General features: G+C 50.8%; 1 long non-coding RNA gene across 2 annotated transcripts; it reads left to right on the top strand.

Moving 5' to 3' along the window:
- Positions 1-3097: 3097 nt before the first annotated feature.
- Positions 3098-10436, top strand: LOC141992128 (uncharacterized). 2 transcript variants are annotated; one of them, XR_012640529.1, is made up of 4 exons: positions 3098-3682; positions 5778-5830; positions 7731-7797; positions 8570-10436. It is a non-coding gene; the product is annotated as an uncharacterized LOC141992128 (long non-coding RNA). The 2 variants fall into 2 exon arrangements; XR_012640530.1 differs by lacking the exon at positions 7731-7797 and having other exon boundaries at positions 3109-3682.
- The last annotated feature ends 336 nt before the right edge of the window (positions 10437-10772 follow it).

The following is a 10772-nucleotide window of genomic DNA, read 5'->3' as shown; positions in this document are numbered from 1 at the left end:
GCTTCCAGCTAGCCCTGCACACGCCTCTGTCTGCAGCTAGCCCCACGTCCACTGGTGCCCTGCAGTTCCCAGGGCAGTAACCCTGCACACCTGCTTCAATGAGGGGGGCATGGAGCAGCTGGGACCCACACATGTGCACACCCTAGGGTGACCAGACAGCAAGTGTGAAAAATCAGGACAGGGGGTGGGGGTTAATAGGAGCCTATATAAGAAAAAGACCCCAAAATCGGGACTGTCCCTTTAAAATCGGGACATCTGGTCACCCTAGCACACCCCCAGGGAGTGGCGGGGACCCACACATGTGAAACGGAGCTCATGTCTAGTTCAGGCCCATCTTTTTAAAAAGGAACTTTAGGCAGGGTTAACATACATCCGTATTTTCCTGGACAGATCAGGCTTTTTGGTTCTTAAATCGCCGTCCGGGAAAATACGGATGTATGGTAACCCTGTTGGTACAAAAAATACATAGTGGTGCACATCCCTTAAATCAGAGCTTTTTATAGGGAACCGGTTGTTAAGATTTTGGCAGCTCATCACTGGTTACGGGGCGTCCATGCGAGGGCAATGCTCTGAGGAAACATGACCCAGACATTGGCGGCAGCAGCTGCGAAGGGGCAGCTTTGAACACTGTGAATCGTCGGGGGGCCAGGAAGATCTTTATAAACCTCGCAGGTTTGTCCCAACTTCAGGCCCATTCCCTGATTGCGAAGATTGGGGGAAATTGAATAGTTGGCCCAGAATTTCATTTGAGTCTTTTCAAAGTTGAATTTTACAATATCCGGCCTGGCTCCTGCATGGGGTGTGCCCTGGGGAGCCTCAACCTACTTGGGCCATTACGGCCTTCACTGGGGTCTGTGCAGGTTTTGGGTGCACATTGCAGGGGCAGGGCATTGGGGTCAAAGAAGGGATTCCATGGGTTCAAACAGCCCTTTTCAACCCTTCCTAGCCCTCTGAACCCTTGCAATCTCCTGCCCCACCCATCCACACACGAACACCCCCCTGTGGTGCTCAAACCTGGCCACTGACAGAGACCATGGGGCGAAGTCAAGATGAGTGAAGCAGGGATCAAGCCAGAGGACAGTAGAATCCCCCTATGGACTCAGCACAGCTGATGACCCCATCCATGCCCAGCAAAGGCACCACAAAGTGAGGGGTCAGATGAAAGATGGCCTGAGAAGGCTTTAGAAGAGTGTCCTCTGGACTGCACAGGATGCACAGGGCCTCATGGCTAGGGGAGAGATGCACTGACAAAGCAGGCGGGCGCTGTTTGGGTAAGAGTGGCACAAGATCAAAGAAAGGGGTGATGAAGGGGAAGGTCTTTGTGCACTGGGCTGCAAATGGCCGAACAATGAGAGAAGCCCTCACAAAATATACCAGCTGCTCCACAAAGGAAACAATGGGGAGGTGCCAACTTGAGGCCATTTTTGCATAATAACCAAAGCACAAATACTGTAATAGTCTCGGCAGTCTGCCCAGGGAGGCTGTGTTTGACTCTGTAGCTGGGCTGGGGGCAGAATGTCCAGGGATGCGGGGAGGGTCCGTGTTTGTCTCCGTGGCTGGGCTGGACGCGGAGTGTCCAGGGACGCGGGGAGGGTCCGTGCTCGTCTCTTTAGCTCGGCTGGGGGCTGGTGAATCCAGAGTCTCAGCTCTGCATGGGATGGAAACATGCCAGGCCCAGCTCAGCTTGAGTGGGAATGCTCAGGCCACAGGTATAGACCTGCTGGGAGTTCAGACTTCTGGTCAGTCCAATAGCACATGGAGCACAGCCACTCCTCACATCTGCCTGGGCTCGAGGGTCTAGTTAGCCCAGAAACACGAGGCAGAGCTGCCGTTTCTCCACACACAAAACACCCCCCAGGCCAGGAGAGTGCAGCTCCTACATGGAAAGGACACATGAAGCACCCTACTGTGTACTGGAGACACGTTAGTTTGAAACCAATTATCAAAGTCCAGCTGGGCAGTGCACACTCAATCCTCCACCCACACACAGTGCCAGGGCCGCGTCTTCTGCAGGCTTTGAGGAGCCCTTAGACAGGGAAGGGGCTGGTGGGAAGGACAGGAGGGTCTGGTCAGAGTAGCAAAACGGAGTGTCTCCAATAGAAGGGGTGTGACATTGTGTTCTGGACACCCAGAGCTGTGAGCCCCTTGTGTTACCACTCTCAGCCTCTGCAAGAGAGAGCTTTGCTGCAGATAAGCTGTCAGCTCCCAGCCACGCCAGTCTGTCAGTTTGCCAGCAAACTCTGCAGCACTCTGTCAGTCTAAGCCACAAGGCAGTGAACCCCAGCTCCCAAGTTCCCCACAGACATCAGCCTGCAGCGTCCAGTCCCTCTCTCTGGACACTTACAGAAATGAGTAGGTTCACTGCCTGCATAGAGACAGGGCACACATCAACCTGGCAGGTGAGCTGAAGACTCACACTTCACTCTAACCCCCAGCATTGAGACGGTTTTGAAATAAAACAAGAATAAATTTATTATCAAAGAGCAGAGCTTTAAGTGATCCTAAGCAAGAGAAAAAGAGACAGGTCTGGTTATAAACCAAACAAACCAGGCTTTCTAGACTACAGCTTAATGTTAGCAAGTTACAATCTTTGCCTCTGCAGTTTTCTTCTTTATACCAAGTTGCCAGCATCCCCAGCCCTCCAGATTAGGAAGCCACTTTCCCAGGCTCTCAGGGAGCTGTACCCTATGCCCCGTCAGTGATGAATCATTTAAAGGTCTTTTTGCTGCCCTTATGTTACTCAAAGTCCATTGTCTCTGCCTCAGGAACTGGGAGGGCTTCCTGGGGTGCAGATTCTGTCTTCCCATCTGATTGTTAAATAAGGTTCTTCCCTGCTCGTTCAGCTTGACGGCTTTGCTTACCTTATATGTAAATGTACTCCCATTGTCCTCTGCCAGTGAGCAAGCTGGTCAGAGAGTAAATACACATTCCTTTGTTTAGGGCAGGCTGGGTTTTTTTGAACATTTTAAGAACATATTTCCAGCCCACGTCTATAGCTCTTTGTACTCAACCCAGACATACATCACAAAATGATTTTCAAGGCCATTGCGTTTACACAGTTTACACACAATACTTTACATGACACCGTTGAGATACTGGAGAGACAAGGTGGGTGAGGTAATATATTTTAGTGGACCAACTACTGCTGGTGAGAGAGATAACCGAAGCTGGCCCAATAAAAGATATTTGTATTTATTTATGTATGTTTGAAGGGTTCATGTTTAGTCCATCCACCTGGAAACAGTCAGGGCACACCCTGACCGTTGTGTAGGAGCAACACATTGCTCCATCCAAGGACGAGGACCAGATATGAACCCTGGGAAGTTAATTAAAGGACAGTAATCGTGGGAAGCTTCCTTGGCCTGGCCTCAAGGCCTGAGAATTAGGATTGTAGTAGATAGAGGCTGGAAAATAAGAATATTAATCAAAGTCATGTATTCCTTTGTTGTGTCTTTTTGCGGTGGAAGTAGGTAATGCGCAGGGGGGAGAAATATAATAAAAGGGAAGGTGGAAAGCTGACAGGGAGCAGCCCTTTTCAGCTAACCAGCTTGCTTGCTTGGATAAACCTGTGTTCTGTCTCATCATTGAACCGCCACAACTGGCGCCCAAACGTGGGGCCCTCAGCACTCACCTCGCCCGGCAAGGGTTTCAGACGCGTCACTCATCCGCTTCGCGGATCCCGGTGAGTATTTTTCATTGTGGTAAGTATGGGAAGCTCCCTCTCTGCTTTGCAAGTGCAACACCGCAATGAGCTACAGTATCTGCTGCGTAAGGCTCAGCATGACTGCCCCGCTCGAGAACTCACTCTCCTGCTACAGGAGGTGAGTGCCCAGTGCCCGTGGTACCCTGAAGCCGGAACCCTTAAGCTAGCGGACTGGGAGCGGTTGGGCCAGACATTGCATGAAGAGCCTCGGGCGCCCGTGCAGGCTTTACATGCCTGGCACCTCTGCCGCGATGCGATACAGCGTGTCGCCTCGGACAGGCCCTCCCTCGTGAGGCTGGTGATCTCGCCACGCCCGTCGGCTCCTGCAGCCACCCCCCCTCCTACCGATGCAACACGGTGTGTCGCTTCGGAAGAACCCTCTCCCGCACCAACAGAGGGGCTGCCGATTTCGCCACCGCCGTCGGCTCCTGCAGCCATCCCTCTCCCTGCTTCGCCCCCAGTGCCTTTATTACCACCGCCTCCCTTACCTTCCCCGCCAGAGCCGGTCTGTGATTACCATCCCCCCCTGGAACCCCATGCTTCGGGGCCCCCCAGGGGGTCGTCTGCATCTGCTCAGAGGCTTTCGCTGGTGCAACAAATGGTTCACGCAGCGAAGGCTCGCTCAGATCTTACAGCAGAGGAGCTGGCTGAGCTGGTCTCGGTTTGTCCGGTGACCTGGCAGAACGATGGCCAGGGCAACCCGGTTGGAACCTGGGTCAGTTTGCCTTACTCGGTGATTAGAGAGGTAAAGAAAGCAATTCGCGAGTTCGGTCTGACTAGCACGTTTGTGCGTGGTCTCATTGAAGGGCTAGGTAGTGGATACTCCCTGATCCCTGAAGATTGGAAGGCGCTGTTGCGCATGATGCTGTCACCCAGTCAATATGTTATTTGGATTAGTGAGTATCGGCAGGAGGCGGAACGCCAGGCCCAGATTTATAGAGCGGAAGGTATTATTTTTGAGCACTTGGCAGGGGAGGGACCGTTTGCTACCGTTGAGATGCAAACTCAACTCCCTCAGGCCCTCTTCCCCCTTATTTCCACCTGCGCCCAGCATGCTTTCCGGAAGGTCCCGGATTCAGGCAAGCCTACTAAAAGCTTTGTTAGTATCCGTCAGGGTGCATCAGAGTCCTTTCTGGATTTTACCAACAGATTGCAGGAGGCTGTCCTCCGACAGGTGGATAACGCTGCGGCAGCTCAGGAGATCCTGTTAAAAATGGCAGTTGAAAATGCAAATGAGGATTGCCGCCGCGCTCTCCAGACGGCGCAAGCCTCTGGCATTTTAGAGCTCTCAGACATGCTACGGGCGTGCCAAAACATCAGAACCCAAGCACATAAAGCTGGAGTTCTGGCTGCCGCCCTAAAAAGAACCGGGAAAGAGGGGAAGCGTTGTTACCACTGTGGCAAGGAGGGTCACTTCCAGCGGGAGTGCCGCTCATCAAAGGCACCCGCCCGACCCTCCAAAAAGTGCCCCAAGTGTCAAAAGGGCTATCACTGGGCTAATCAGTGTCGTAGCGGGCCGGGAAACCGCGCGGCGGGTCCCCCCCGAACCCAGGGCCAAACGGGGGTGTTTCCCACTCAGACAACCGTTCCTCTGCCTTAAAATCCATAGACTCTATGAGGGCGGCGACTGCTGGAAGTGCAGGGCTTGATTTGATCATGCAGGAGGACACTGATTTTCGGCTGCCAGGGGAGGTCTGCGCCATACCTACCCAGGTGACGGGACCTCTCCCTGCCGGCTTTGTGGGTCTCGTTCTCCCTCGCTCTCATGCTGGGAAACAGGGCTTTTTTGTCATCCCCAGGGTCATTGATGCCGATTACACCGGCATTATTAAGGTTCAGGTGTGGACTCATCTTCCACAGTCACTCCCGTGTGGACGATCAATTGCACAATTGATTTTAGTCCCCTATCAGGTGCCAGCTGCCGAGGATCGAACTCGGGGCGGAGGCGGCTTTGGATCAACGTTGTCTCACTCGCCGTCTCACAGCGCGTCCTCTCCACTTGTTGCTCTGACAATGTCAGTCCGCCCCTCGAAACCTCAGTTAACACTTCTCTTAAATGATGTTCCTTTCACAGGGCTGGTGGACACTGGAGCTGACGTTACGGTGATTCGTGATCCAGAGTGGCCGGTTAGTTGGCCTACGGTTCCTTCTAAAGAGTTGTGGGGGATCGGGGGTAGTAAACCCGGGCGACAGAGTTTGTCTTGGGTCACAGTCTCTACACCGGGAGGCCGTACCCTTGCTACTATCCGCCCTTTTGTGCTCCCTGTCCACCTCAATATTTGGGGCCGTGATTTACTTACAAAGCTGGACACCACCCTCGATATTAATATCTAATGGCTCAAAATCCTCCCTCACCCACATTGCCCTCCGCATTGCCCTTGGTATGGCAATCCTTAGAGCCCGTCTGGATTGACCAGTGGCCCCTCCCTCTAGAAAAGCTAAAAGCGCTTCAATCGCTTGTGCAGCAGCATTTGCTGGCACAGCGCTTGGAAAGCTCTACTAGTCCCTGGAACACCCCGGTGTTCGTTATTAAGAAAAAATCTGGTGCATGGCGGCTGTTACATGACTTAAGGGAAATAAATAAATGCATCCAACCTATGGGCCCCTTGCAATATGGATTACCAAATCCAAATTTAATTCCTCAAACCGATCAGCTCTGCGTATTAGATTTAAAAGATTGTTTTTTCACCATCCCCCTTTGCCCACAAGATCGCGAAAAATTCGCGTTCACGGTGCCACAATATAATAATCAGCAACCCTCTCAAAGGTATCAGTGGAAGGTCTTACCCCAGGGAATGCAAAATAGTCCAACCTTGTGTCAGCTTTTTGTGGATCGGGCCCTCACCCCTTTTCGTGCCCGGTACCCTACGCTAAAGGTCTACCATTATATGGATGACATTTTGCTTAGTGGTCCCCAGGTCACGGAACAACAGATTGAATCTTTGTCTCAAATCCTCGGCCAAAATGGCCTGTTGGTGGCACCAGAAAAAATCCAACGCTCTTATCCCTACCACTACCTCGGCCATAAGGTTTTACAAACCTATGCTGCTCCGGTTCGTCCGGCACTAACTCTACCTCAACCCCTAACCCTTGTTAAATTACAACAGATTTTGGGTCATTTAAATTGGATTCGGCCCTATTTTCGTCTCCCCACCTCAATGCTGCAGCCGTTGTTCGAGCTCCTACGTGGAGCCCGAGCACCGGGTGCAGTTATTGCCATCACTAAAGAGCACATTGCCTGCATTCGACAAATTAATGCAGCATTAAGTCAGCAGTTTGTGGACAGACCCCCTGAGGTCCGTCCCCTACGGCTGATTCTTCTTGCCACCCCTCATACGCCCACTGCGGCTCTGTTTGTACCCCGTACGAATACAGCCGTCTCTATCATAGAGTGGCTGTACCTCTCCTCCACTCCTCCTCGGAATATTTACCCATATCTAGATGCCCTGTCTGATCTTGTTCGTAAAGCCCGCCACCGTGCAGTGCAACTTACTGGCACTGATTTAGTTGATATTGTGTTCCCCTTGTCCCGTAGTGAATTTGATTCCTTGTGCCACACCTCTTTGGCTTGGCAGGTTGCTCTTTGTGATTATGTGGGAGACATTTCTTATAATCCCCCAAAAGATCCTCGGTTGGTAATTACCCAAAAGGTGCCTCTAATTGTTCATCGTCTTAGCCGCTCTCAACCCATTGTTTCTGCTGTTACTCTTTTTACTGATGGCTCTCCACATCGAGGTGTCGTCACCTATCAATCAGGTGACCCCCCTCGTTGGCGTTCTCGTTTTACACTGCCTCAGCGTTCCGCACAGCGTTCAGAACTGGCTGCTGTTATTTTAGCCTTTCAACTTTTCGCTGATTGTCCCTTTAATTTAATTGTGGACACCCATTATGTTTATCAAGTGATTGATCATTTACCCCTTGCCCTCATTACCCCTCAGGTCGATGCGGACCTCCTTCGCCTATTTTTGTCTTTGCAATATCTTATTTCCACTCATAATTTCCCTTATTTTGTTGCTCACATTCGCAGTCATACCCCTCTGCCTGGGTCACTCACTGAGGGCAATGCACGCGCTGATCGCGCGTTACGTGGTCAGGTAAATTCCCTCTTTTCTGACCCCATTGAAAGCCATGCCTTTTTCCATCAGTCTGCCTCTGTTTTGGCCCGGCAGTTTCACATTCCTGCTGATCATGCACGTTCCATTGTTCGTTCCTGCCCCCACTGTGCCGCTGCTGCTCCTACTTTTTCTTATGCCGTTAACCCCAGAGGTACTGCAGCAAATCAGCTATGGCAAATGGATGTTACTCATGTGCCACAGTTCCGCCCCTATTCCTTTTTACATGTTTCTGTTGATACTTATTCGGGATTTCTGTGGGCAACCCCACAGCGTGGGGAAGCCACTGCTAAAGTTATTCACCATTTGCTAGCCTGTTTTTCTGTTATGGGTCGCCCAAGCCAAATTAAAACGGATAATGCCCCAGCTTACTGCTCCACAGCCCTCTCCACTTTTTGCGCCCGATGGAACGTCCGTCTTAAACACGGGATCCCTTATAATTCCACGGGCCAAGCCATTGTTGAACGTGCCAATCGCACGCTCAAAACCTTGCTTGATAAACAATTAAAACAAGGGGAGCTGCGTCTCCGAACCTTAGGAGACATTCAACAACAAATGCATATCCTTTTGTTTACTTTAAATAATTTAACGCTGAACGCAGATCAGCAGACCCCCGCGGATCGCCATTTTCACAAATCTGAGGTACTGGAAAGACCGCGTGTCTTTTACCGTCAGCTGCCCGATCCGCAGTGGCTGGGCCCAGTACCTCTAATCACTTGGGGTCGGGGATATGCTGCTGTGTCTCTCCCTGCAGGACCGTTGTGGGTTCCAGCCCGGTGTGTGCGACCGGCACTGAAACAGCATGGCGTGGCGCCAGGGGCTGTCGAACCCCATACCGGAGTTTCAGCTGACCTTGGAGGAGAACGTGGTGCCTCCCGGGTCGACAACGGCGGGACGGAAACGGAAGAGGCGTAGCGTCCCAAGCCAGCCCGTGACATGGGGAGCAGTAAAAGCATTGGTCGCGGCGGCTCAACGAAGACTGGCAGCAAATCAACAGCCAGAGACTCCTGAGACTTTGTTTGTGGCGATTCTCGCCCAAATCACTGCTAATTCTGTGCTGATTGTATGCCTTTTGTGTCTGCTATTTCCTGTAGGGGTTGGCTCGGGAGCGCTTCCCCCGTTACGGGCCCGAATGACATATAACATATGGGAAAGATTGGCTTCAATAGCAAATGTTACCCACTTTTGTTTGTCTGATTCTGTAGCAGCCGGAGAATTGTTAGGTACATGCCTTATACCAGTATGTCATCACCCTGAGGAAATAGGGAATGAGACAATGCTCGCTGCTTACGCGAATCTCTCTTCCCAGTACTCTGGCATGGCTAATTGGGGCCCGGCCAACTATACCTTGCCTCACACGGCTATATCCCTCCACACACCGTACCCGGCCGGGGCCAACAATGTCACCTGTGCGCGTGTGGTTAACTGCACTAGTACAAAGGTGCCCTTGGGCTGTCGGCAAATTCCTCAACCCCTCTTAAATTGTTCCCACGCTGTAAATGTTTCATACAATTATGGCCATATCATCCTACCATCAGGGTGGTTTTTTACCTGTGGCTCACGCACCTTTAGTTATATTCCTGCAAATTTAAGTGATGGCACCCTTTGCTGTCTTAGTAGAATGACGCTTATATTGCCTTTTGCCAGCCAAAGGCACAGTAAAAGAAGTGTACCCCTTTCAGATAATTGTGTTGCAGATGTTGAGCTTTTTAGTCGCGCTGAGTATACTGCTTTAGCGGCCTCCATTGTTGGGGTCCCCGGGCTTGCCACTTATACAGCCAGAACCTTAAATACCCTGGCGTGCTTTGCAGCGAAGGCAATTAATACAACATCCAAGGCAATTGCCCTACTTAATGCAGAGCAACATGAATTAAGGGATGCAATCTTGGATAACAGAGCAGCCATTGATTTTCTGCTCTTAAAACATCACCTAGGCTGTTCCACGTTTCGGCATATGTGTTGTTTTAATTTAACTGATAATAGTCGTTCCATAGAATCTAGACTGGCCGAATTGGCCAATCTTACGGCACACATACGTCAAGATGTGGGGTTTGAGGGCTTTTGGAATTGGCTTACAGGTTGGCTGCCATCTCTAGGATGGCTGCGACAACTTTTCGGTTATGCTGTGTTTGTGATCATTGGGCTTATTTTTTGCTGCTGCTGTGTACAATGTATTCCCTCTTTGCTAAGGCTTTGTAGAGATTCGCCCTGGCAAGCTCCCCGAGTTATGTCCTTGTCAGTCTGGGAGTTAAATTGCTTGCAAAAGCAAATTGACGGCTACCATGAGATGGCCGAGTATAATTAAACAAAAATCGGGGGAATGAAGGGTTCATGTTTAGTCCATCCACCTGGAAACAGTCAGGGCACACCCTGACCGTTGTGTAGGAGCAACACATTGCTCCATCCAAGGACGAGGACCAGATATGAACCCTGGGAAGTTAATTAAAGGACAGTAATCGTGGGAAGCTTCCTTGGCCTGGCCTCAAGGCCTGAGAATTAGGATTGTAGTAGATAGAGGCTGGAAAATAAGAATATTAATCAAAGTCATGTATTCCTTTGTTGTGTCTTTTTGCGGTGGAAGTAGGTAATGCGCAGGGGGGAGAAATATAATAAAAGGGAAGGTGGAAAGCTGACAGGGAGCAGCCCTTTTCAGCTAACCAGCTTGCTTGCTTGGATAAACCTGTGTTCTGTCTCATCATTGAACCGCCACATATGTTGTTTTTTAACTGTCTGTTGGAGACCAGCCCTTCGCACTAGTTAATGTCTCTCTACTGTCCGGTGGATTTACACAGTCACAGGGGTTCACAACTCAACTGCTCAAATATTACCTTACAGTATGGGATACAGATATTATAAGTGAGATTAACACAGGCAGCAGCTCAAAAACATTCACTAGAGAGGGCGGTAACCTCCGCTTTCTTGTCTGGGGGAAAACCCGGTTTTCTGTTTGGTTACAG

This window comes from Natator depressus, chromosome 8 (assembly GCF_965152275.1).
Source record: "Natator depressus isolate rNatDep1 chromosome 8, rNatDep2.hap1, whole genome shotgun sequence".
NCBI lineage: Eukaryota > Metazoa > Chordata > Testudines > Cheloniidae > Natator > Natator depressus.
Note: the sequence above shows the minus strand (reverse complement) of the source record. Positions and strands in the feature narration are given on the sequence as shown.